The sequence below is a fragment of the Papaver somniferum genome, chromosome 6 (genome assembly GCF_003573695.1).
Source record: "Papaver somniferum cultivar HN1 chromosome 6, ASM357369v1, whole genome shotgun sequence".
Classification (NCBI taxonomy): Eukaryota; Viridiplantae; Streptophyta; class Magnoliopsida; order Ranunculales; family Papaveraceae; genus Papaver; species Papaver somniferum.
The window spans coordinates 26,581,163-26,608,770 of record NC_039363.1 but is presented as its reverse complement, the minus strand read 5'-3'; the positions used below and the strand labels follow the sequence as shown (position 1 = coordinate 26,608,770).

The window sequence follows — 27,608 nt, the reverse complement described above, 5'->3', positions numbered from 1 at the left end:
CATTTGTTGGTGAATTTTTTACAGGGCCTGGCAGTCAGCCTTTGGCAACACCATCTTCTACTCCAGCTTCCACAACACCTATGAGTCTGCCATCTATAGCACCATCTTCTACTCCACCCTCTACAATAAATAACCTTTATCAGAACTTCTTTGACATTGGATCTGTATCTCAGAATATAAAACAAGGAAAGGGAAGGGGAAATGGAAAGGCTAAGAAGAAATGATTTGAGATCCGTTTTCTGATTTTTTGTGTTTAAGAAGACAATATTTTTTTCTTTTGTAGACTTGAATTAATGCTGAATCAAAAGTGGCAGGTTGTTTATTAGTACATTTGCAGGTTACATTTTCAGATTGTTGAGTTCCTTACATATAGCATTAAGTTGTAAACTTGAATGCATAATTCTGTTTTTTGCAGCAATGAAGACTTCATCTGAGACCCATTTAAAACCGTCACAATCTGTACAAGTGAGGTATGCTATGTTCTTGTTGTGTTCATTCTTGCAAAATTTCATCTCCATCTTTGATTTGCAGTGATCTTTGTTGCAGGTTTGATTTTGCAGTGGGCAGTTTTTGAAGCAATGACCAGATTCTCCGCAAGCGTAACAACCATTCTCTACTGGTAATTTCACCATCTTGCATTTGACAGGATCGATGGCATCGTCAAACCATTCAAAGTACTGACAGGTTGGAATTGAACACTTCAAAAACATTTTTTCGTTTGTTTCTTTTGCTTTTGAACACAATAGTTGTCTTATACCATTACATGGTATATATTTGCACATGGAATAAATCCAAGGACATACCTTTGGATCATGAATTCCCTGTGCACAGATAGAACATGAAATTAGGGTTGTTTTAATCTTAATCTTACCTTGCTGCTGCTACTGCTGCCTGGAGAGTTTACTTCATTTTGGCTCATGTCTTATTTATTTTTATTTTTTTGATCTGTTGAGTATGACAAATACTATGGTTCTTCTCTGCAGGGCCTAATTTATATGAATGAAGCTGAATCTGACCGTTACAAATCCAACCGTTACAAATCCGACCGTTGCAATGAGTCACCGAGTTGACTCGATACTGGTTTGGTTACGAACTCAGACGAGGGTTAAGTCGTCTTTTACCTAGCAGGTTAACTGCCACATAGCCAGTTAACTACCTAAATCCGTTTTTTGAAAAAAACGGGATGGAAAATGTCAATATCGGCCAGTTTATATAAAGATTCAAAAAAACGGCCAGTTTCTTAAATATGGTTCAAAAAGGTGGTTACTTTATTAAAAAGCCCTAGTAGAAAACAACCGTTTCGCCCCTTCTTAGCAATCAAGCAGTAATAGAACCTTAAATATGAACCCACAAAGAAAGAGAACAAATCTTTCCCCACAGAACAGATTATTACCCAGGTATGACTCTTTGATTGGTCGACATTAGGTTTTTTATACTTTTTGGGGCCTTTGTTTCTAAAATCCAATTTACATTTTGGTTTGTTCAAAATCAGAAAGCTTTTGATTCTATAAATCACACTGGCCATCAGTTGTTTTTTTTCCCCTTTTGCATTACTTGCCCTAATCTTCTACTCATCCCATTACTCTTCAAATTAATTTCAATTTTCCTTTCAATGGCTGAGGCGTTACGTTTGGGTAATCAATGTAAAATCTAAAAGTTGATCTCTACAAATTTAGGTTTAGGTTCAACACTATAGTGTCATTTACAAGAATTGATCTCTAAAAGTTCATTACATACTCCTCTTACAGGTTAAGTAACTAACCCTAATCCTAATTTTTCTCCCTCATTGTTTTTCCAGATTATAATTTCGATACGTTATCGACCAGTTTTGTGACCTGATTACGGTGATCTTGATTTTTCTTTCAGGCAGTATAAAATACCTGATCTTGACTCTCTTCTTTCTTTTTTTTTTTTGGAAAAGAGAGTCTCTTCTTTCTCTTAATGATGATCTTACAAGGTATGATTTGAATAAAATTAGATCAATGACGTACTTTTGACGAATTCTTTCTTGATTTTTTTAGTATTACTTCTTACGATTTTAAGGCATACATAACTGCATACATTAAACACAAAGTGGAATGCATACATTAAAAACACCTGAACTGTGTCTATCAGGTGTTAATTAACTGCATATTTTAAGGAATTCGATAGCATTATGCAAATCTTCTTCAAACACAAAGTGGAACTTGAATGCATCCTTATTATCCTCAAAATGGTGAAAAAGGTAGCTGTAATGGGTGGTTCTGGTGGTGGTATCACAATTAGTCAATATAGGAACGTGTAATGTTTATTCGATGTCGTTATGACACAAATAACATTATATTTTACAAGTTGTGCCTGATTTTTTAGGTGTTAAAATAAGCTCAGTCAAATACAAAAGAAAAAATAATAATCAAAATATATGAAGACAATTGTCACTTTAAATAATAACAACAAATAAATAATCCCGGTCAAAATAATTTTTTCATTTATTTTCGTGGTCGTGCTGTTACGGCACGGGTCAAGTTCTAGAAAAATGGTGTTTTTATGTTTTAGAAAAATGACAATTTTTTCTCCCTCATTGTTCTTCCAGATTATAATTTGATAAGTTATCGACCAGTTTTGTGACCTGATTACGGTGATCTTGATTTTTTTTTCCAGGCAGTATAAAATACCTGATCTTCACTCGCTTCTTTTTTATTTTTGGGAAAGAGACTCTCTTTTTTCTCTTAATGATGATCTTACAAGGTATGATTTGAATAAAATTAGATCAATGACGTAATTTTGACGAATTCTTTCTTGATTTTTTTTAGTATTACTTATTACAATTTTAAGGCATTCGATAGCATTGTGCAATTCTTCTTCAAACACAAAGTGGAACTTGAATGCATCCTTATTATCCTTTTGAGTCTAAAAAATGGCAAATGTTTGATTTTATGTTTTAGTAAGGCCGTTGATGCGTCAGTCTTAGTCAAACTTGGATGGAAACTTTGATCACAACTCCAAACTTTTCGCTTGCTTTCTTACGAATTATTTCTTTATTTTTTTAGTATTGCTTCTTACAATTTTAAGGCATCATGCAAATCTTCTTCAAATACTAAGTGGAACTTGAATGCATCCTTATTATCCTTTTGATTACAACTCAAAACTTTTCACTTGCTTACTTACGTGTGATTGTGATGCTATTTGCAACTAGACTGAATTCGGTCCACGTAAGGACTCTTAATACTCTCTCGGTAATTCGGTACTATCCTGTTTCTTTTTTTTTTATTATTTCCACACATTACAAGTTGACTCATAGTGATGTACTATAGTTAGCTTGCACAGAATTGATGCTAAAGATGATTATTTCTTATAAAGAGGATTGTTGCTAGGCGGAGAAAAATCCAATATTATTGTTGCTACTGGCTTGGAGTTGTAGCTTATGAAACCTCTTTTGCACACAGTTCATTTCGATATAAAACTCGAGGTAATATCCAAATGCACAAATTGGTAGAAGGTCTGGATTTTATACTTTACTCCCTCCGTTACTTTTTAATAGGCTTATTTGGTTTTTAGAGAAAATTAAGGAAATTAAGTGAAGTAATCATTGAAAGTGGTCCTCACGACACTTGTCAATAAAAGAAGTGAAGTGAAGTGGTCCTCATGACACTTGTCAATAAAAGAAGTGAAGTGGAATGGTCCCCCATGACACTTGTCATCAAAAGAAGTGAACTGCAAGTGGTCCCAAAAAATTAAAGTAACATTTGACTTTCCCAATTTAGAAACTGGCCTATTTTTTTGAAATTTTTATTTATAGAAACTGGCCTATTAAAAAGTAACGGAGGGAGTATTATTTTACAATTCATATGACGACCCTGCAATTAGTTTACGTAGGAGATGTGGAGTTTATACTTTATTGTCTAGAATTCATATATGACAATTTTTTATCGAACTAATTAACTCATTGTATTTGATTCATCGCTCTAATATTTCATTCAAATTCTATACATTTTATTATTGATTGTACAAGGTGGTTTTGTTTGATTTAAGTACTTTTAGAATGTAGACTTCTGCATCACTGAATTTTTGTTGTCTCCAACAACCCTTTAGAAATTTTTTGAAGCATAACAACCCTTTAGATAAACCACCCTTGGAATGTTTGAAATAACTACCCCATTATTTATCATGTAGGTTGGACAATCTCATGTGTTGCCATTTTTTAGTGCAGCACAAAAATCTAGAGCACCATGTATACCCGTATTTACGTTTTGTGATTCCACCATTCGGAGGTAATGTGTCTTGGGAGGTAGAAGAAGCTTTATACAAGGAGCCTGATAAACTTATCGCCCATTAGGTTTAATTATACATTACGTGTGCTGTGGAAAAATAAGAACTAATTGTCTACTGCCTTGGTTGGATTAGATATACCCTTTGAAATCTAAAGTGGAATATATATTATTGATGAAACTTGAACTTTATAACTTTAATTGCAGATGTGTCCCCACAGTTTTATGTCTTCCTATCACAGGAATATAAGTTCGGCCGCAAGGGAAATTGCAATGTGCTGTAAAAGTACGTAATTCATCTCAAATTTGACTATGCAAATTATTTTCTTTCATTTGTGTTCCTAAAATGTGACCTTGACGTCAGCTAATTCATTATTGCCTTCGGTCTCATATGGCGGTGCCTGTAGGAGTTTTCGATGGGACATGATATCGTAGCTGCTCGGTGGATACTGAGTGTATAGTGTTTGTTTTACTGCTGTTAGAATTTAATTGAGTTTTTATATTTTAGTGGGTAAATCCGATACGAAGTCTTCATGCAAAAAAAAAAATTAAATTGTTGGTTCTCTTGGTAAATAAAACACTCAAAATTTTTGTTCTCAGGCTTATCAATCATTCTTAACAACCTTCTCATCTGCGATGAAGACTCGGGAAGCAGGAAATACGAACCTGGGTTGATATATAAAATAGTTGGAGGCTCATTGTGTCATGCATCAAAAGTTGTGCTAGAAGTAAGGAGGGGAAATTAGTGAATGATATTTTTGACAGGGAAAATGAACCACATATTTTGGGTCATTTCCTTCTAAATATAGAATGGTTAGGACTTGATTTGATTTTCTTCGATTGACATAATACTAACTGGGTGGACGAAATGATTTTAATTTCTCGATAATTATGAGTTTTGGTGCTTCGAAATTTTATACTGGTGCAGTGGTATGGTTTCATACTATGATTACTATTCTTTCTACTAGGTTTCTTTGGTTTATGGGCACAATGACCGGCATTTTTATATAAATTTCATTAGACGTATTCCATAGTGTTACTCTAATTTTAACAATTTTCACATGAATGGAACACATTGATAAATCGGAAAATGGGTCATTTGTCCAAATATTTTTAAATCACGGTTCAAATGGACGAGTAAAAAATAGTTTGGGTGAAATGACCAAAAAGAAAATAGCAAAGATGAAACTGAATTCGTCCGAGCTTAAATTTAAAAAATAGCAAGGATGAAACTGGATACATCCTATGTAAATTAAAAATAAGAAAAAATATTTGAAAATGGACACGATGAAACTGGTTACATCCTGTCTATTTTTAAATTTTTGTACATTTAAACAGTATCAAAATCTAACTGTCCATTTCACACAGGAATTATTGATTTTGATCTTTTTAACCAATTTTGTGTTGATAAATTGAGTTTGCATAAGATGAGCCGACAATAACATGCAAAGCTAATAACAGTGGGAAAATAAACCGAATCTCCAATTATAAGCCATATCTAGAAACAATAACAGTCTCGTTTCAGACATCATATCTTCACCACAAAAAGAATAGTTGACTAAGAATTTGGCATTCATCATTATACCTGGGACAGACCTACTATAATAAATAAAAGGCTTCTTTTTGGTGGTTATGTGCACTTGATAAGACCATTATGCCCTTCATTGTTTCTCATTTTCTCTTCGTCCAACAATTTAAGCCACAGCTATTCATTCTTAATTTGATAGTCGCTTCCTTGGACAACCAGCGCCAAGAACCACTATTTTTTTTTTGCTCGGTTCAGAACCACTCTTTTGCCGCCAACACCATCACCACCACCGTAACCATCACGAACACCACCAACCACCGCAACCAGTACCGCTACCATCGACTTCATAACACTGTCAACTACACCTGATAAGATCAAAATACTCCTTCACCACCAGCACCACTAACCACCGCCACCAACACCAACTCCATCAAATTCATTAGACCACCACCACTAGACCATCAACACCATCATAACCAGCTGCACCACCAAATTCATACACCCAACTTTTTCCAGGTACAACTGTTACATCTCAATTCCAAAATTTTGATTTTCCTAGTTTTGATTTTCTAACATCCTACTATCACGGCAACATTCTGTTAAATAGTTGGGTTATTCCCAGTTTCGACTTTCTAACACACTTTAACTGTTTGTGTAAATACCCAGCAGAAAAAATGTGTTTTCAGATTGGCAAAATGTGATAATGCAATCCGTGACTCTATTAAATGAATGCAAGTGTAGGTAGAGATCAAAAAAATATGCTTTCCGTGCTTTTAAATCTAACTTTCTCTTTGCACAAGTTTACCACTTTTGATTGGGACGCATGTATATTTGCTTGGGTCTTTTAGGTTTTAGTGCGATCTTAATTTAGATTGTTTCAGTAAAACCATTTACTAGAAATACCAATTTTGAGTTTTGGCACCTACTTAACTAATTAAGGAGTTTGCTAGGAAGGGATTTGTGGCATGACAAACTTCTAAGATAGGTATTGGGTAGGACCATTGATTCAAGAAGCCTAAATTCTGAACGGATGAGCTAAAGTTACAAAATGAGATATTGTCTGTATAGGTGTTATTAACTGAGTAAATTGGTTTTTGTTTCAAAAATATTTACACGCCGGGTATATGCCGATTACATCTTCATCACGATGATCGATATTTAGATAGCTAGATACAACAGTCTAGATGTGCAGACCTTTAAGGTAGTTGTTTTTATTGGAAAATCCTTAGCGTTTTCTGCATTTTTGTCTAAATTTTGCAAAGGTTAGTAACTGATGGATATTTTCTAATGTCTATATATTTTTTGACGCCTTATAGTCATGCATTCTGGATGATAATATGTAATTTTAGTCGTTCAAACAAGAAAATAGTGTATCGTGTATCGAAACCATTTACTTGCATATTATAAAAGTATATACCGATGTTTTAAGTTGACGTACACACTCTTATTCAGGCAGGTGCTTAGGAGAGGTATAGATTCCTATTCGGCTGTGCTGACTTACGCCATGTTGTGTGAACTTAAACTTGCTGACGATGTGAGTCCATATATGCGTCCTTAATCAGCAATGTTATTCCATGGCTTAAGTTCAGGATTTAAGTTTGACAACAAAGGCACATCATCCGAGACATGAAACCAAGGCAGTCACATCACGTGTGCAATGGAGTTATTCGCAGTTGTCTGCGTTGGGGTGTATATGAACTAAGTTCTCGAGAAATTGAACAGTGAAGAACGGAAGGTTATGTCGTTGGTCAGTATGGTGATTGTTTTCACAACATTAAAGAGGTCTACATAGTTGTTTTGCTGGGGAGTGACGAAAGAGTTTGATGTTGTGGTCGAATACAGATTAAAGGGATTAAATGTCATCATATTGACCCGCGACAGAGGATCTCCGAATACAGATGCACCTTGCTGCAGATAAGGCAAGACAGTTCAGAAACTGAAAATGAAAGAAGTTCCTTGAGAAACAAATGTGAATTGTCGCTGACAGAATAGGTGATGCAACCAGAATAATATGATTTGCGGGTTTCGTCACGGGGCGGCACTCGCATCACGTGTGCGTCTCTCCTAGTGGTGTATTATGTAACTTACTCTAATGTTTTCTCTTGCAATAATGGTGTATTATATATATGGTAACTTACTCTAATGTTTTCTCTTGCAATAAATTGGAAAATGATTTCACTTCGATCTAAGTATTATAGATTAGAGCAATACCTGCATGGTAATTAAAAAGCGCGGTGGTGTTCTTTTTCCGTATGAGGATTAATGATTGTATTTGGTTGAGAAAACATTGCGATACAGAAGAATTAGAACCGGAAATTTGACCCCTTGGGCACGCGAAGGCGAGTTCTTTTTTGCTGACAAGCTTAATATTGCACCGAACAATGAACAATGTTTATTTGGATTTTTCCGGTTGTGCTTTGTGCTTAGGGACTCCCATTTATACTGGTATAAACGGTAACAAAAACTGGACCATTTTATTTTGTGCACCATAATTGTAAACCATCACTTTCTATCATGACGGCAAAATTCATAAATTGTCAGTATGCTACATCAACGTCATTCTGAATGGGTCAAGTCATCCAACTCCTTGCGTAAATGGCATATCAAACTCCTACTGGGATAAATCCCAAAGTTCAACATTTATTATCCATTTATTTCAATTGCTCAAGCTTTAGCGACAACCACTCTAGCAGTCTAGCTACGCACAAAATTCCAAAACTTCATAATTAACCCTTAATATCATGTATATTTCATGTTTAATCCTCCAAAGTTTAGAATTTAGACTCATATATCTTGAAGTTGTAAAGTTAGTCCACCGAATTTAAAAAGAAAACAATTTAGTCCTCAATTACCAAAACCGGGTTTCGTTAGACGACAACAGATTGTGATGCACCAAGGGTTTGAATCCATAAAGCGAGTAAAGGTTCTTTATGGTATCTTACATGCATCTTAACTACAAAACACAGTTTGGCTCAGTTAGCCTTTGTTAGTGGTGGTCCAGATTTATCCTCAAAAAGATAAATTTATGGTAGTAGTCTCCTGACCACACCCTCATCTCGCACGTGTCAGTGGTGGCCAAGATTTCATCTCCCAATTGATAAATCTATGGCTGTAATTTCTCCCATAAAACTAACATTTAATGCCCATTAGTGGAAATCTAATATAATAAATCTAATAATTATAATAAATACCTAACTAATTAGTATTTCACACTAATTGATGATAATAAATAATTTATTAATTACTCATAATAATGTTTATTCACTAATTGCTCATAATTAACGGAAATGCTATTCCCCACACTAAACACCACACTACTCTCCATACTAGCTGACGTGTTAGCATGCGTGGAAGTCCACATGATACCTGGCTTAAATTTTCACGTGTATCCTTTCTCGCTCTTCGTTCTCCGCAACAGCTAAAATTCATCCCTCCACCTTTGTGTTCATCTTTGATCTCCATTCAGAATCTCACAAAATGAATTTTTTAAATGTGATTAATCTTACAAGTTAATGTCTTGCAAATCGAATCACTTACCACTAGTGGTTGATCTGATCAACTTCAATACAAAAGCCGAGACAAACACTGATTTACATTACATGTGAAAGTTCATAAACAAGTGATTAAGGTTTGATTAAGAAACCTTGAATGATAGAGCCTCAATTGATCATTTTTTAAAACTCAAAAATTCGATCAAAAAAAAAGATTACAAGTGAAATAAAATGGACGCAGAGTAACTCCCTTATTTTTATTTTTTTTGTGGGATGAATTTATGGTTTAGATCTGGAAAAGGGATAGAATAAGGGAGGATCCAAGGATGGTGTGCCAAAATTAATTAGTTTTAGATAATGAGGCAAGTAATAACCATCTAATTTCACTGTATGGAGTAATCAATTGTTGATGTGAAAAATTGAATTTAGGAATCTCTTTAAGGATTATCCACCTTGTTTTGGGGGTAAATCTTTAATAGCCAAAACAAAAAAGAGAAAAAGAATTCACACCAGAATCTTCAATTTGTTTCCGTGATGATGTTAACACGATTTCGATATGATTTTTGGTTAGCATGAATGTGAAATTTTAGTTATTAGGGAGAAAGAAGAATCGGATAAATAAAATAGAGAAGGATGAAGAACTTTGGCAATTGCAAGAGAGAGAGAAAAAAACAGAGCAAAAGAAAATAAAGTAATATTACACGTAGTTTTGTTTTTGTGCAGAGATCAGCTGGCCACGTCAGCCTGAGTGGTGAGTAGAGTGCTGTTGGGAGTGCGGAATAGCATTTCCGATAAATAATCTATTAAACATAATAAATAATGTTTGCCCACCAACAATGTGTAAAATCCCCTTTTTTTATAAATAAATACATATTTCTCTTAATTAAAGTAATAAATTTAAATTTCTATTAATAAATAATTTTGATAAAAACAGAAACAATATCAATAGATATTAGTTGCGATAGTAGGTTGTGGAAGCGGTGACAGAGGTCGAATGAATCACTAATTTAATATTATCAGTAGATATTAGTTACGGCATGGGTTGAGCCCTATACACAAATAAATAACCACTAATTTAAGGAACAAGTACAAGAGACATGGATCTTCCGGTAACTCATATAATGGAACAGTTTATGTTTTGTTTATACAATCTCATTAAGCAAAATCAATACTAATACTTTGTTACTTCACTTTCTTATTATTATCATTAAAAATATAGAGCACAGTTCGGATAGTTTTTTCTATGTAAGTGGTGGTTCAGAGTTGTCCTCACAAGAGATAAATCTAGCTAGGGATGTAATCGTTTGTCATAAGTGATAGTTATGATTGGGATTTAAAGTGCATCTAACAGACAAAATTTATCATGTCATTAAGGTTCCACAATTCTTCATAATAAATACTCTATTAATTTTCCATGACAATATTTTATTAAATGTCAAATTAAAAATGATAATATATTAATTATTCTACTAATGATGATAATAAATATATTTTTATACTCAGGATTAGTTTGGTATTGTTGCGAGCTTTACAAAAGTTCTTTTCCAATGTACGTTATTGGGCCGACCTATGTAAAAAAACAATTGAATGATTGTCGATATACGTTACTATGCCGAGCTCTGTAGAAAAAAGCAATTGAATGGTCAGAAATTATAAACTAAAGCTAAAATTTATTCTAATGGGAAAATATCAGGTTTAGCTGTAGTTAGTGAGAAAATGACAAAAGCAGACATATATGTAATATTAAATTTACTAATTAGTATTATTACTAAAAAGTATTCTTTTTCTTAACCACTTTTTAAAAATCAATAATTGCTTATATTTATTGTTGATAAATTAAAGTATATTTCAGTCATAACGTATAACATAAAATGTAGCTTGAAAATAATAAATAATTATTTTTAAAGAATAAAATATAACGAATAAAAATTGGTGATATATATCAATTATAAGTTATAAGAAAGATGGGATAGAATTGGAAAATAGAATATGAAATTAGGGTGAACTATAACATTTTCTTTGAAGCTTTTAAAAGCTCGTTCTCCCCCACTTTTAAAATTATAGATTTTGGAAGTGTTTTGCATAAAAAAACACTTTATGAAATCTTTGCTAAACATGAGGATGAAAAAATATTGCTATAAATATGTTTTCAAAGTACTTTTTTTTTGAAAGAAAAAAGCAGTACCAAACTTAGTTAGATTGGCTAACAATTATCTAAGTGGGCTACAATGACGGTGGCAAGTATTGGTGCCCAGTGAGTAATTTTGCATCGTCTCACGTATTTCTTGGACGATCGAGATGATTTACGGCAGTAATGGCCGCCTTAAAATTCATGTAAGTGGCTCGACCAGCCCCTTTTGGACGATCGTTTGGGAGCCATATGGGGTGGCCGTGGCTTGGACGATCGCAACTTATGGAAAGGGAGTGGCCGTTGATTATGCCACATCTTGTTCGCTACCTAAAATAAGAGTTAGGCCGGCCAATTCATCTTGCGAAGTTGGACGGCCAAAATGATTTGCGGCAGTTAATGGCTGCGTTGATTTAATTTAGGTTTTATAAAATCCGTGTGGCCAACCTATTTTAGGGCCAACATTATTGGTGTTGGCGCCGCGTTGGGAGCTGTTCGTCTGGCCATCACAATAATTGGGCCGCTGGTGAGCGTATATGCACCTTGCATGTTGATTGAGATTGAATACAGGCCGGTCAATTCGGCTGGCGAAGTTGAGCAGCCAAGATCGCTTTGCGGCGGCAATATGCTACTGCTAACATAATTTATGGCTTTATAACTCGCGTGTCCAACCTACTTTGGGTAAACGTTTGGTGGCTTTGCTTGCGAGTTGGAAGAATTCGATCGGCCAAGGCATTAATGGGTCGGCCGGTGTGTATGGTGATACTTGTCCGGTCGCATTAGGGAGCGGTTAAGCTTGATAAATCGAGTGGCCAAAACGTACGGCCGTGATCATTTTAAGACTGTCATGGTCTGTCTATATTAAATTTCTTAAGGAATTTAGGCGTGTCGATCAGCCAACTACCAGCTTTATTTAAAAGTGTGTGTGGCGCATTTAAAGCAATTTGATTGGTTGATGGGAGAGGGGACGGCCAGCGGCCACAGGTGGAGCCTACTGGAGCAGATCGGCCAGCCAAATGGCGTGGCCACGCCTCCCTTTGCTGCTGCATTTACTTGCCGCAGTTCCTCTTTATTTCTTGTTTTTCTTCTTTGGTAGGGTTTTGCTCCTACTAGTCCATGGCGAATTAATTTTCTAGCTTACCTAGGTTTGGTCTCGACCAATTGGGTTCGAGATATTGCACAGGGCTCAAGAAACCTAATTTTTACAAATTAATTAGGTTAAAATTTGAATATTACGAGGTGTCGCAAAATTGGTCACATTTGGTAAACTCTGTGTGTTGACACAAAATTCTTAATATTATTCTCAGAGAGCAGTTAGCGCGTGCTCTGATTGAGTACTTGATAGAAGCATTTATGTGTCTAATATATCTCATTTGTATATACTGTTAGTATTTTTATTGTATATATTTTTTTTTATTAAGTTTAAAAAATTATCCTTCACAAGTCCGAGAGTTTGAACTTCATTACAACAACCCACAAAAATATTAATCATTTTGGCGCCGCCGACGCGGATTTGTGCTTAGGTAGAATTTTTAGGTTTTTATTATTATTCCATTTGTTCTTTTTACGTCTCTTTGGTTGTGTCTTTGTATTACAGGTTTGAAGTTGGAATCTAAAGACCTTGGAATCAAAGCTTAAAGCTAAAAGAGAAGGAAAAAAGACAAAGCAAAAAAATAAAGAAAAAAGAGAGAAAAAAAAAACAAAAAAGGAGAGAGAATTATTATTTTATTTTTTTAAGAGACTTTCCATTTTTTTTTTGTAATTATTATTATTATTATTTATATTTCTTTTCATTGGACTGGACTTTGGACAATTTATTTTAATTTTAAACCCTACGGAAGGGTTATATAAAAAAAAAAAGTTTTAGACCAGACCATTTGACCAAACGGAATAAAATTCAATAAAGTCGACCACTGGAACCCTTGTATATGCCAGTTGTGTTGACCTAGAGTTAGGATTATCGAACACTGGTTCCCTTGTATATGCTAGTGATTTGATATTAATCAGACTATCTCAGTCATTTAGGATAGGTTTATTTTGGCAGTGGCCTTCAGACAGATATGAGAAACATCGTTCACCTAGTTAACATCAAAACCATCTATATTTTTTCTATATACATCTCTTAATCTATCCATATGATTAGTCTGACTCCGAGTATGATGTCAATCGTGAAACTATCTTAGTAGAGCTCTGTCACTTTTATGAATTTTAGTATGCTTGAGTGAAAACTCGTATACAACAATTGGAATTTCGCGTCAGGGTACTTCCTCCTGTAATTAATAAGTATGCCAACCAAGGAGGTTCTTTAGTGCTTTCCAAGATTTTGCGTAGATAGTTAGGGTCTGGAGTAATGATTTTGTGGGTATATCTCTGGTAAGCCCTCCCGAGACTATAACTCGACCGCTAGGGCCATCTAGGGGTTTAAAGGCTTATTGCATACGCTAAATGCAATCGACGATGCCTGCGAAAGTGAGTTAGGATTTTATTTTGTAGTTTTGATTTGCTCGGGACTAGCAAATAATAAGTTTGGGGCTATTTGATAGACGCATTTATGTGTCTAATATATCTCATTTGTATATACTGTTAGTGCCCGTTTTTGTACTTATTATGGTGTTTTATTTATTTATAGGTGTTTTTGGAAAAATAAGGTTTTGCGGCGAAATTGGTTAAAAATGCGGCGTTTGGAGCTCCGTTGACGGTATACCGGAAGCGCCCCAGAAGTGTGCCGGAGTACCCCGGAAATGTCCCGGAGGAATCCCGAAAAAGTGCGGGAAATATCCCAGAAGAATTGCTAAAGGCACCCCTAAGTTGGATAAGGGCACCCCATGGATATTTACACCCCAAAAAGGATGTTTCCACCCCAGTTGATAAGGGGACACCCAACAGTGGTTAGGGGGACACCCTTCTTCACGATTTGAAAATTCAAAATGGCGGGAAACATGCATGCAGACGTTGTTGAATTTTCGATTTGATTTTGGAAGATTTCTAAAGAGATTCAATACCAAGAATCAGTTGGGCTTAACTTGATAGATCTAAACAGGGCTATTGTAAGCAATTTGATCGATCAAAATGGGCCAGATAAGCCGTGGGAGGAAATCAAAGTTAAGCAGGGGAAGATATTATCGGGTCACTGTGAGCCTATTTTGGAAAGTTTGTGGACAAACAGGGGAAGATATCTTCTCTTATAAAGTTTGTATGTGACTTATGGAAGTATTACAACTCATTTGCGCAGGCAGAAGAGGTGGAAAAGATCGTATCTCGGCTGACAGTGAAGAAAATAAAAAAAATATTTTCCGAGTAAATGAGAATTATGTGGAGTTATTGTGAGTGATTCGTTGCTCCTGTTGTGTATAAATAGCATCATAGGGTCTCATAGAAGGGGGATGAAGAGTTTGGGGTCTAGCCAGAGCCGAGAGGAGCGAGAAATCGGGACTTGCAGGATTGTTCACCTGCTGCTGCTGCTGAAGAAGAAGAAGGAGGAGCTCAAGAACACGAAGAACGGACGGCCAAAGACCGTCGTTTTTCAACAGTTCCAGCAGCAGTGGAGAAGTGTCGCAGTTTAGCGGCAGTTTTCTGGTATCGTTTCTTTCTGGACGTGTTTTGTGAGTCTCAGAACCACTGTTTTATAACTTTTGACTCTTTTAATCATACTTTGAGCATCAAATATATATTTTGAGAACATGATTATTATGATTAGCTAAACCCCAACACTGGGATGATGGAGGAAGCCGTTCTTTACGCATATGATAATTATATTAATTCTTTTTTTGACTACTTGCACTTTTTATTAATCGATTTATGATTTTTCTTAATTGGTTGTGATATCGTATGATGATGTATGCTTGGCCGTAGTGCTTTTGATGCGTCATGCTAGTGATATACAATAAATATTCTAAAAATCTACCTTGCAAGAATGAGAGTCCTTATGATTTGAGCTATAATTGTTTCGAATAAATATATGAATTGTGTGAATGATTAATGGTGGAATCCTGTGTCATAGTGTCTTTTGATCCTGTGACAAATATTGTGTATATATTTTTGTTTTAAAAATCTTTTCAAGTCCGAGCAACGAACTTTTACTTATCATTAAAAAAAACTACAACAGTACTTTCATGCCGACCTTAATCTTGATACTTCGAGAAATTCATGCTAATCAGCAGCGAGTGAACACTAATTTTCATGTCATACCAATATTAAGGGTTCAGCCGGGGAACATAGCATAGAAAAAGTACTCAATAATCTATACTTTAATGAATAATGCAGGCGAGAGATAAAATCTAATGAATATTTGGGGTTGTTGCTACACGCACCATTCTGGGTAGATTTCATATAAATATACTAAATTTCTCAATAAATAAGTAAGGAGGCCTGGGAACTGATCACTCTTAAACGGATCATCTTCCCTGCAGAACGACGACACATTAAATACAGGGTTTCACAATTTTAGCCCTGAACTAAAAACCACCATCAACATTAAGTCCCTTCTTAGTACGTAACAGTGACATTGTTGCGAAGTAAGTAATAGATGGTGACAAATAAAGATAAAACTTATGAGGCAAAGTAGACAGATGTTACCAGAATACAGTCCAGTTCGGTTTTTTAGCAAGACACGTTTGATGCAGTGATCGTCCTCCTAGCACATGTTGATTGTCTCCAGATAGATAAGTATCTAATAGGTTAGTATCCCGCATCTAAGGCCTTTATACATGGCAGGTGGAGAGTCATTTCTTTTCCCGAAACTTATCAATTTGCGGAATATAAAAGGGAGCACCTGAGCCTTTTCTGTTCATACCGATCATCACAGAGTTTCATTCATCTCCTTTCCAGGTATTGCTTCATATTCTGTTGTAGTTTTTTTTTACGTAGGTTGTTGATATAACCATAATGCTTCTATGCAGTGCATGATAGGAACTCCTGGTGATGATTATTCTTCTAATTCTCCGGGGAAGAGTTTTGAAGTCGACAAACCCAAGGTTACCGCATTCGAGGAGTTATTAGCTAAAATTGATCCTCCGTTTCGTGAAGATGGTCGAGCCATACAGGGTATGATCCACGCATTTACGCGTCGTTCGAGAGTGTATTCAAGTTTCCTGGCTTCTGTTAGCATGGAGGAAAAGTGGAGGCGCGATGAAGCGTCTCAGCCAACAAGTGCCAGGGCTGAAAGATTTGCGGCTCGGCTAAAATGAAGAAGGATTGAGCACGAGCAGCCTTCTAGTGAGAACAAACATGATTACCCTATTCATAACGGCATCATAATTCTCGACTATGATGTGGATGAACCGGAGCATCCTCAAGAAGCTGTTGGAGCAGTTTCTGAAAAGGATGTCGATATCGATGCAACTTCCATCGAAGAGATTGAGGTAGCTTCTAGAGAGAATGTTGAAGCGGATTCTGGAGGTAACACTGAAGCGGCCTCGGCTTTTGTAGAGAACATTGAAACGGCCTATGAAGAGAATGTTGAAGTGTATTTTGGAGGTAACATTGAAGCGGCTTCGGCTTCTGGAGAGAACATTGAAGCGGCTTACGGAGAGAATGTTGAAGCGGCTTCTAGAGGTAACATAGAAGCGGCTTCGGCTTCTGGAGAGAACATTTAAGCGGCTCCTGGAGAGAACGTTGAAGCGGCTTCTAAAGAGAACTCCGGTGAGGGCACCATTAACCCTAGTTTTGATGTTGATAACTAGATTTCCCACCTTGTTATTCCCCTTCGTAGATAAACATCTTTTCGTAGCTTGTTGATGCTTTTTGATATTCAGTGGTTTGTATTTATGTAACTTGGCTTCATCGAATAATAATCTTCTATTCATGTTGTTTTAATAATCTTATATTTCCAATTGGATGAATGAATGAAATCTCTTGACTGAGAAATCCGAATCCTCATGAAAGATCTCGTAATACCTTGGAACTTTAGATACCACATCCTTTGGTAGGGTTGCGGTAGAGCCTTATATTCGTTCCTCAAATGCCACGACTAGTACTTCGATTGTGAACAACAAGTTCTTCCCATTCTTCATAAGTGATACAATACGGTTGATGGGAAGGCGTCACACAAATAGTGTTGGTCGTAAATTCGTGTCTTCTCCACATGGGAAAGGATACTTCTGTATGACTTTCCCTTGCAAATTAAATGCTTCTTGAAAATTAGTGGTGCGCCAACCATGTGTATATGAGCATGGACGTTGTTTCTGAAGAATTAGTTGTGTGCTTCCTTCCAGTCTTGTGAAAGGGTTCCAAAAATCCGAAATATGTAGATTGAAAAGAACAAAGTTCCTTATACAGATTCCTCGAGATGGTTCCAGAATTCAAAGCAGGTTGTTCTTCAGGCATGAAATCGCCTTTTCTAAAAGAATGTATTGTTGGAACACTTCCCTTGAATATCTTGTTTTCTTTTCTTTCGTGTATTCCCCTCTTGGGTGCATCTTGGCGGATAAGAGATGTTTCCTCTGTAATCCAATTTTCTGGCTTTGAGGTAATAGGTAGGTGTTTGCGTTTGAGGGTTTTGAGTTTATTTGAGGTTTTTTTTGAAATGATTCAAGGGAAATGAAAAGAAGTAATATTTTAATCGGAAAATGGGTCATTTGTCCAAATATTTTTAAATCACGGTTCAAATGGACGAGTAAAAAATAGTTTGGGTGAAATGGCCAAAAAAAATAGCAAGGATGAAACTGGATTCATCCTAGCTTAAATTTAAAAAATAGCAAGGATGAAACTGGATACATCCTGTGTAAATTAAAAATAAGAAAAAATATTTGTAAATGGGCACGATGAAACTGGTTACATCCTGCCTATTTTTACATTTTTGTCCATTTAAACAGTATCAAAATCTAACTGTCCATTTCACCCAAGAATTGTTGATTTTGGTCTTTTTAACCAATTTTGTGTATTTTAATCAACTGATAAACTGAAACCCTAAGTATGAATGCAAGCAGTGCACTCATTTTGGAGGAATTACAAATGTTACATTAAAAGGGAAATTTCTAGAGGAAACACTAAAAGGAACGTTGGAGGAAAGGGCGGCGTGGCATCTTAGGTATTGAAGGGTTTGAGCCAACGGGTGTGCATTACTACGCCTTCTAGCTTGTCTGCATTGATGAGCTTGCAGTAACCTCCCAAAATAACTTTTGCCACTAGGTACGACTCGCCTTTCCCTTCTGCGAAATCAGACGGAGCAGGTTGCACAACAACTCTCACTACCATATCTCCAACTTGGAATGGATTTGGGCGTTGCGACATTACTTTCCTAGATTCTTCATCTTTAACTGTGACAGCTTCTAGACTCTTGATAAAATATTTGAAAGGACCAACATCCCATTCACATCTCCTGGTGACGGCTGGGTTGATAATCGGATCGAGTCTCCAAGCCTTGGCGGAAGGAGGAGTGAATGGTTTCAAAAAGGGTTATTCAATAAGACTTACTTATGTCTGGAATCTGCGAACAAATGCTGATACACTCTCTTCAGGAAGTTGTGTTACATTCGCGAGTTGTTGATACGGCAACAAATAGTCTTCAGGATTGGACGACTTGTCGGAGACCCTTTCAGGTATAGACACTGGCAAAGGATATACTCCTAGCTTCGCCTTATTATAGTGTATCTATGAGCGCCCCAGGATCATATCATAATCTGGGTACTCTGTAACCACATGAAATTTGGCGTGTGTTGGAGCATCCCCTACCCTGATTTCGAGATTGATGTACTCGTAAGCGTCTCTGGATTCTCCTTCTGATTTTTTGACTATGGTTGGGTAGTGAACAACTTCCTGCTTTGAAATCTTTGCATCTCTCAGAGTCTTGACGTTGACAATGTTGAAATCAGAGGACGCGTCAGTCAGTATGTTGTCAAACTCGACATCTTTCAAGTGAGCGGTGGTTAGGAGTCCTCAGTTTCATCTATCAGTCACGCTTCCCAGGAAAGATGGGGATTTGAGAGCGTCTTCCTTGACTGGAAACATAAGCTTGCCTGATACAACACGGTTGAGGGCTCCAAATATGTCTTGACACTGCGCCTTGGAGAAATACAGAATTTCACATAAATGCTCCATCATAGACTGCATGGTTTTGTGGACGGAGTCCCAAAAAATCATACATCTCCTGACAGGAAGGGGATCTCTATGAACTCCTTCGGTGCCTAATTGAAGTTCTCCTATATCCACCTTCTCTTTGAAGATGCGTTTCAATTTGTTGCATTCATTAGTTGGGTGATTGACAAATCTGTGGTAACGACAATATTTGGGATTTGCCATTTCTTCGTCAGTTGGCGGGCGTCTGATGGGAGGTAGTTTGATGGAATTATCTTGGATCCACGCTTCCAAGAGTTCAATTACTTCCTCAATTGGAAATGAGAAGTTTGGAGCAGCATCTCCAGTTTCTTGTTGTTGTACAGGAGCCTTAGCCGTGGCCTTCAGGAGTGGAGCTGTATGATGTGCTGGTTTTGCACGTTTGGGTTGTTGTTCCGCTGTTGGAGCTTTCCTCTTTCCTCCTTCACCCACTACGCTTACAGAGGGACCGGTATTATACTGCTTGTTGATGAGACGCATGTTTACCCGAGTCTCACGTGTATCTTCACTCCTAGATGGTCTAGTTCCCTCCAACAATGTTGGTGCCGTTGTAGCCGACCGCTTAGAAGCTTCATGGAGTTCAGAGAATGTCTGGAAGCACATGTTCTCTAGTAAAACGCGATAGATGGGAACCATACCGTTAATGCATGACTCCACCAACCGTTGTTCAGTCACATTTCGATCGTGACAATCCAGTGCCTAAATCCAGAATCTCTAGACATAATCATTTGGATGCTCATTGTTTCGTTGGAACATTCTCCCCAAGTCTGAAAAGGTGATTTGCTCAGACACGGAGAAATATTTCTTGTAGAAAGCGGTCACCATGTCACACCAGTTGGATATGATGTTTTGTGCAATGTTGTTGTACCAGGTGTACGCTCTTCCGGTAAGTGACTTTGAAAATTCTTTCAGGCGGAGGACATGATTGTATTCGTGCTCTCCTAAGGATTCCAATAAACGAGAGATGTGTTCACGAGCATTACCAGTACCATCATAAAGGTAAAATTGAGGAGAATAGTATCCTCTCGGGAGAGGAACTCTTTGCACATCAGGAGGATAAGGAGGTTGATGTTGGTGCAGGTCTACCGGGTTTTCTCTGCCTCGATTTTGGAGAAGTTGTTCCAGATCCTCACGCGTGATGAAATTGGATGGTTGACTTCTTTCCAATGGACGTTCAGGAGCAAAATGAGCCTCTTCATCTATAAAGGCGGCCTTCTGAGGCCTGCGCCAAGAGTATTAAAAGTACTCCTTATTGGCTCCGCTTGGGGTTGACGTGGCTCTTGTGGTAGCCGCTCCGTTAGTGTCTCGATGAAAGTAAGAACCTCTTTCTGAGTTGTAGCCATGCCTGTCTGAGGCTTAGCGAGAACTTTTTGTCTTTCCATCAAATCAACAATGGTAATAGGGGGTTGGCTTCCTCTGACTCATCCAGCCTCTCGTCCTGATGGGAGAGTGGCAGTAGCTCCAGTAACAATTGGGGGCGTTACGCTCGAAAAAACATTGGGAATGGCGGAAGCGGCTCTGGATCTGGTGATAGGAGGTGTCACGCTGGAGGGAATGTTTCCTGCGCCGCTGGTGTTGGTGGTAGAGGATGTAGTGCCACAAGATGCGTTGATCATGCTGGTAGGCGTTACATTAGTGTCGGCGTCCGGAATGTTGACACCAGGGGTGTTGTCAGCGCTAGTAACATCGGGATTTGTTGCTGACCCAGACCTAAGATCCACCATCTTGAAATTGGGAAGATTGGAATGAAAATCGAGAAATTAACTTTACAACCGAGAGATTAATATCCCAATGAGGTCGCCAGTTGTTTTGGGGTAAAAACTGATTCTCCTGGAAATGGTAAATTTGGGTGTGCCACCGAGAAACGAATCTAAACTCTAAAAAAATGCACTGCACGGGAGTACTTTAGATTCGAGAGATCAATCTGTACAATTCTGGCCTAAACCAAGAAATGGTCGTTCCTGACTTGCTTCGGTCACAAAGTGAAAGAGAAGGGTTGATCTTAGGGAGGGAAGCGAAGAAGGTATTGAGATCAAATATATTGAATTTTGAAGGTGTGGCTATTTTTATGACTTGTATCAGAATATGGAACTGGATTGCGGAATGTAAGATATCAGTTCTTGGTGTTTTCTGGATACTTATGTTGATAACACTTACCGTTCGAAATAGGTTGAAAACCTATTTAGACAAGTCATGATTGAACACACCTTGATCTCGTAAGAAGTAGAGACAATTAAGTAGTGGAGAAGTGGGGTTGTGTAAAAAATGGTGACCGTCACGTTTCCATCATGAGGGAAAACTGGTCAGTGTTACACACACCACTCTCTTATTGTTATTAACCATCCGCGCTTTCGACACTTTCTCGTAATGGGCGCGTTGCACGCCGCACGATGTAAACCGCCAGACCATACCCTGATGAACATCCCCCAGTTTGTGACATTTTTGATGTCTCGAGTATTTTCATGGAAAATATGCAACAAGTTGCTGAGTGGGTCTTGTGTTCAAGACCTAGCTATTATGACCAATCGCATGCAAGCTGGGTAAGGGATAGTCATGTGTGACGAGCCAAGTCATGAGACTTGCCGCCAAGAATGACATGTGATGCTATTAGGTTAAATAACTAAGTTATTTGTGAAGCCGGTACTCATAAAATATCGTATTGTTTTCGATGCATGTAGAACATCTCTTTTAAGCAAGCAGCTCAAAATAATTGATGCATGTGAAGCATCGTTGTATAAAGCTCGCTTAAATCATTCGCGGAGCTTAATGTCTTTAAAGGAGAATGACCGACCATTTTCAGGAAGCTGTCAGGAGCTATTCACGTGCGCTAAAGGCAGGTCGGTCGGTCTCTACAGGAGAGTGATGGCTGGAGGCTATGGTGACATCTTATTGGTCTCCTAAGATTTAATCTAGGACGGTCAATTCGGCTGGCGAAGTTGGACGGCCGAGATGATTTGCGGTAGCTAATGGCCGCCTTAAAATTCATGTAAGTGGTTCGACCAACCCCGTTTAGACGATCGTTTGGGAGCCATATGGGGAGGCTGTGGCTTGGACGATCGCGGCTTATGGAAGGGGAGTGGCTATTGATTATGGCCACATCTTGTTGGCTACCTAAAATTGGACTTAGGTCGGCCAATTCATCTTGCGAAGTTGGGCGGCCGAGATGATTTGCGGCAGTTAATGGCTGCGTTGATTTAATTTAGGTTTTATAAAAGCCGTGTGGCCAACCTATTTTAGGGCCAACATTTTTGGTGTTGGCGCCGCGTTGGGAGTTGTTCGTCCGGCCAGCACAATAGTTGGGCCGCTGTTGAGCGTATTTTCACCTTCCCGTTGATTGAGATTGAATCCAGGCCAGTCAATTCAGCTGGCGAAGTTGAGCGGCCAAGATCATTTTGCGGCGGCAATATGCTGCTTCTAACATAATTTAAGGCTTTATAACTTGCACGGCCAACCTACTTTCGATAAGCGTTTGGTGGACCTGCTTGCGAGTTGGAAGAATTCGATCGGCCAAGGCATTAGTGGGCCCGCCGGTGTGTATGGTGATGCTTGTACGGTCGTGTTAGGGAGCGGCTAAGCTTGATAAATCGAGTGTCCAAGACGTACGGCCATGATCATTTTAAGACTTTCATGGTCTATATTAAATTTCTTAAGGAAGTTGGGCGTGTCGACCAACCAATTTCCAGCTTTGTTTAAAAGTGCGTGTGGCGCATTTAAAACAATCTGATTGGTTGATGGGAGAGGGGCCGGCCAGCGGCCACATGGAATGTGGCAGATCGTCCATGGGTGGAGCCTACTGGAGCAGACCGTCCAGCCAAATGGCGTGGCCACGCCTCCCTTTGCTGCTACTTTTACTTGCCGCAGTTCCTCTTTATTTCTTGTTTTTCTACTTTGGTAGGGTTTTCCTCCTACTAGTCCATGAAGAATTAATTTCCTAGCTTACCTAGGTTTGGTCTCGACCAATTAGGTTCGAGGAAACCTAATTTTCGCAAATTAATTAGGTTAAAATTTGAATATTGCGAGCTGTCGGAAAATTGGTCACATTTGGTAAATTCTGTGTGTTGACACAAAATTCTTAATTTTATTCTCAGAGAGCAGTTAGCGCGTCCTCTGATTGAGTACTTTCATGTCGACCTTAATCTTGATACTTCGGGAAATTCATGCTACTCAACTGCAAGTGAACACTAATTGTCATGTCATACCAATATTAAGGGTTCAGCCGGGAAACATAGCATAGAAAAAGTACTCAATAAGCCATACATTAATGAATAATGCAGGCCAGAGATAAAATCTACAGAATATTTGGGGTTGTTGCTTCACGCACCATTCTGGGTAGATTTCATATAAATATACTGAATTGCTCAATAAATAAGTAAGGAGGCCTGGGCACTCATCAGTCTTAAACGGCTCATCTTCCTTGAAGAACGACGACACATTAAATACAAGGTTTCACAATTTTAACCTTGAACTAAAAACCACCATCAACAATAATATAGTGGTTAGTTAGCGGCCCTTAAATACTCATTTAGTTTATTGAATGTTTGTTGGTTTTCAGTGGCATGATCACGGCTTATTGGATATTGAATAATATTATTTGTTTATAATGAAATTAATTTTAAAACATGGACCCTTTATGAGTGAAAAATAGACCCATGCGAACTAGTTTCCCATATGAACTAATGTTAGAGGGTCCATAATCATCAGACGAAACAAAAAGCAAAAAGAAAACTAAAATCTAATAAAATTTGGTTTTCTCGATGGTCAATTACAACTGTAGAGGAGCAAAATTTGTTCAAGCAGAGGTTTAATCCACGCCTAACTCAAACGTTGTTTAAATTAATGTATGATGCTTCACACATACCATCAGAACATATGCAGAAGGGAATATAATTCACGCCTCAAATTTGGGTAGACATTATAACTTCGCTTTACCATCAGGCGGATACTTATCTGCGCCTATTGCACGACGAATATCATACTACCGCCCATTATCGGAGGCACCCAATACCTCCGCTTGAGCAAATATAATTTTGGTCAGGATTTCTGATTAAATTTGGCCCCAAATCCTATAAAACCCAACCAAATTAGGGAAAAAACGATTTAGTCCAAAAACGCGTCAAAAAATGTTGATTAGTCCATCCGAGTTAACTAGGTACAATTTAGTCCAAAAGTTATGTAACATATGGAAAATACGCATGTAACCTTCCTGATTTACAATTTAGTCCAGATATTTACAGTTTAGTCCAAAGTGACTCGGGATGCTGTCAGCAATTTTAAATAATATAAAAATAATTTATCTTTCAAACCGTTTGTACAAAATTTGCAAACTTTATATATTTGGAGAGCTCTTTCCGAGAGCTACAAAAAGAGTACCTATATGACTATATAATTCTCATTTTTTAAAAATCTTAGTTTATACTGGTGTACAAACTTGTATATATCTACGAAAATCCAGAAAATCCAAAGACAAGAAAAGGTGCACCAGTTTGCACACCACTTACAACTTGAATCGTCCATCTAAGCACCAGTAACACTATCCATATTAAATAAACATAATATGGAAACTGAAACGGATTTGAATCATAAACCTCCGCAAACCTTGTGATAGAGCCGGGTACTCTACCATTTTGAGCTTATGAGTCCCTAAAAATAAACAATAAAAAGAATCAATATATGCACAATAACAAATAACATGTGTACACATGTATACCAAAAACATGTACACCCATATGTACAAGTCCATATCCAGGGACATTATCGACCAACATGTGTACAACTATGTGCACATTCACAATTATCAAGAACAACTGCATTGTACAATAATGTACATATGATTTTGTTAGATATCATATGAAAAAAAAAGTAAAATAAGGTTCTACCAATAATGAAGATGTTTTATCCCAAAATAAACTTTTTGTAAATATTGTCCATCCCCTCCCCGAATCTAATAATCTACTACTTCAGGCACCCACGATTCTAACAAAGTGCTTACTTGGACAAGTACATTTTGTTGCCTTGTATGTAGTATTCAAATAAGTATTGTGCATAACTAACAATTTAGAAAGGCATACATGCCACTATTTATAAATCTGACATAAATATGTGGTTTGTTCTTCTCGTGACATGAGGGATATTTTAGGTGCACTGCTGTCAAACAGAGTACACGTGACATTTCAAAAGTTTTTCTAGGAATTATCATGGTATACAACTATGTACACACCAAGAAAAATCAACTAAAGTTCGGAATGCAATTACTAACCAAATGAAGAAGTTCTTGTGCTTTAAAATCAACTGAATATCCTCTCTCCTACAGTCCTTTAAACAGTAATGTATCACTGAACCTCGTCTAAACCCTGCAAAATCATTACAACAATAAATATTAGGCATACGTGAAGGACCACGATGACTATAAATATGCTTTGATTCATAGTATGCTGCAATTCTAGCAACTCATTACTATAAATATGTGGCACACGTAAAGGCCCCACAATGACTCACAACATTCTATAAAAGCTAAACCAAGATGATCAGGAATCAACCAAAATCAATATGCTAGCAAATATTGTAGCCTTAATGAGAGAAGTTATTCTGTTGTAAGATTATTTCACATGAAAGAGACTAAATTGCAATCTTGTGACTAGCAAATTACCTTCCATGTGTGTGAACATCGAACAGGAAATACAAAAAGAATAAACAATGTACATAAAAATGCATTGCATATAACTGGTGTACAAGCATATACACCTCGTATAACAAGCACAAAAAAAAACAGTGCACTTTTATGTGCACCCATATAACTGGTGACAAGAAAATACACCAGTTAATTCCTACTATTAGGATCAAACATAATCGTTAGACAAATTATATTGACGTGAAAGAACAAAAAGCAATCAGATGATTAAAAAAGGACAAGAAAGAAATAATGATCAAGGGATGTCACGCCATGGTCATGTATACCTGTAATATTTTTACTAGTATGAGAAGTGTCCTCCTTAGACTTTTGAAAACCATTTCAGTAACATCTTGCAATCAAGGTTCAAGCAGCTTCAACATTTGTGATGGATTGTTTTGTTTTTTGATCACGTCGAAGACCTGATCACAACCACACTGACCTTTTCCTTGTTAAGAATCTCTGTTACTTCAAATCTTATCCATGGTCTGATTTTCTCATATATTTTATGTTGTAAAATATCATGTCCAAAAGGTAAAACGAAACAAGTTACAGCTGGAATATGGCAACCCCTAGTAGCATCATTTTTTGTTAATAACGAATAATACTGATGACAGTATAAAAACTACGTAGCATCAACAAAAAACAGGTGTACAACTATGTACACGTTGACAATAAACATGTGTGTATTCAGCATGTGTACAACTATGTACAAATACGCAACACACATCGGTTGCTTATAGTTTGAGTAAAATAGGAAAGTGATCATGTTAAAGATGCGGGAATATGGCTTGCTTTCATATAATATACCATTTATTAACAAGAAAAACATGCATATATTATTACGGTAGCACAATGGTGTGCAACTATGTACACACCTATAAAAATCCAACACCTGTACACATTAGTGCTTTCCCTAATTTTTGGTTTGTCTAAATGAATTATAGTTCTAAAAGTGTACGACTATTTACACCTAAATAATCAACATGTTGACAACGATGTACACCTAAACAACATAACATGTATGTACAACTATGTACACATTAGTGCTTTTCCTGATTTCTTGGACTTCAAAATGAATAACATGTATATAACTATGTACGCATTAACGATCAACATGTGTACAACCATGTACACATTAATAATTAAAAGGTGTACAACCATGTACACGTTAACAATCAACATGTGTATAGTTATGGACACATTAAGAATCAACATGTGTACAACTATGTGCACATTAGCAAACAAAAACATGAATGTGTTATAGATGATCTACATACAGCACATTACAAACGCAAAACACGGTTATGTTTTTTGAAGTTCCAATTAGCCCAAACATGCTACAACAGGTACAGAATGGAACACATTCCAAAGAAAATCCTATACTTCACTAATACATATAATTAACTGATAGATGCTGAAGTTCACCTTCTTTATTCTTATGGTGGTGAAATATCCATGCTATTTTAAATTCCGGAAGGAGTTTTTTTGTTTC

General features: G+C 37.1%; 3 long non-coding RNA genes across 4 annotated transcripts; 2 read left to right on the top strand and 1 right to left on the bottom strand.

The window, feature by feature from the left end:
* Positions 1–22: 22 nt before the first annotated feature.
* LOC113285557 lies at positions 23–1,248 on the top strand. Of its 2 annotated transcripts, XR_003328743.1 has the most exons (4): positions 23–314; positions 416–470; positions 547–684; positions 984–1,248. It is a non-coding gene; the product is annotated as an uncharacterized LOC113285557 (long non-coding RNA). The 2 variants fall into 2 exon arrangements; XR_003328742.1 differs by having other exon boundaries at positions 23–470.
* Positions 1,249–5,979: 4,731 nt separating this feature from the next.
* On the top strand, positions 5,980–7,953 carry LOC113285556. Its single transcript, XR_003328741.1, has 2 exons — positions 5,980–6,291; positions 7,228–7,953. It is a non-coding gene; the product is annotated as an uncharacterized LOC113285556 (long non-coding RNA).
* Positions 7,954–24,721: 16,768 nt separating this feature from the next.
* Positions 24,722–26,467, bottom strand: LOC113286600. The gene is made up of 3 exons (XR_003329373.1): positions 26,401–26,467; positions 25,703–25,796; positions 24,722–25,086 (listed from the first exon to the last, which is right to left on the bottom strand). It is a non-coding gene; the product is annotated as an uncharacterized LOC113286600 (long non-coding RNA).
* Positions 26,468–27,608: the final 1,141 nt, after the last annotated feature.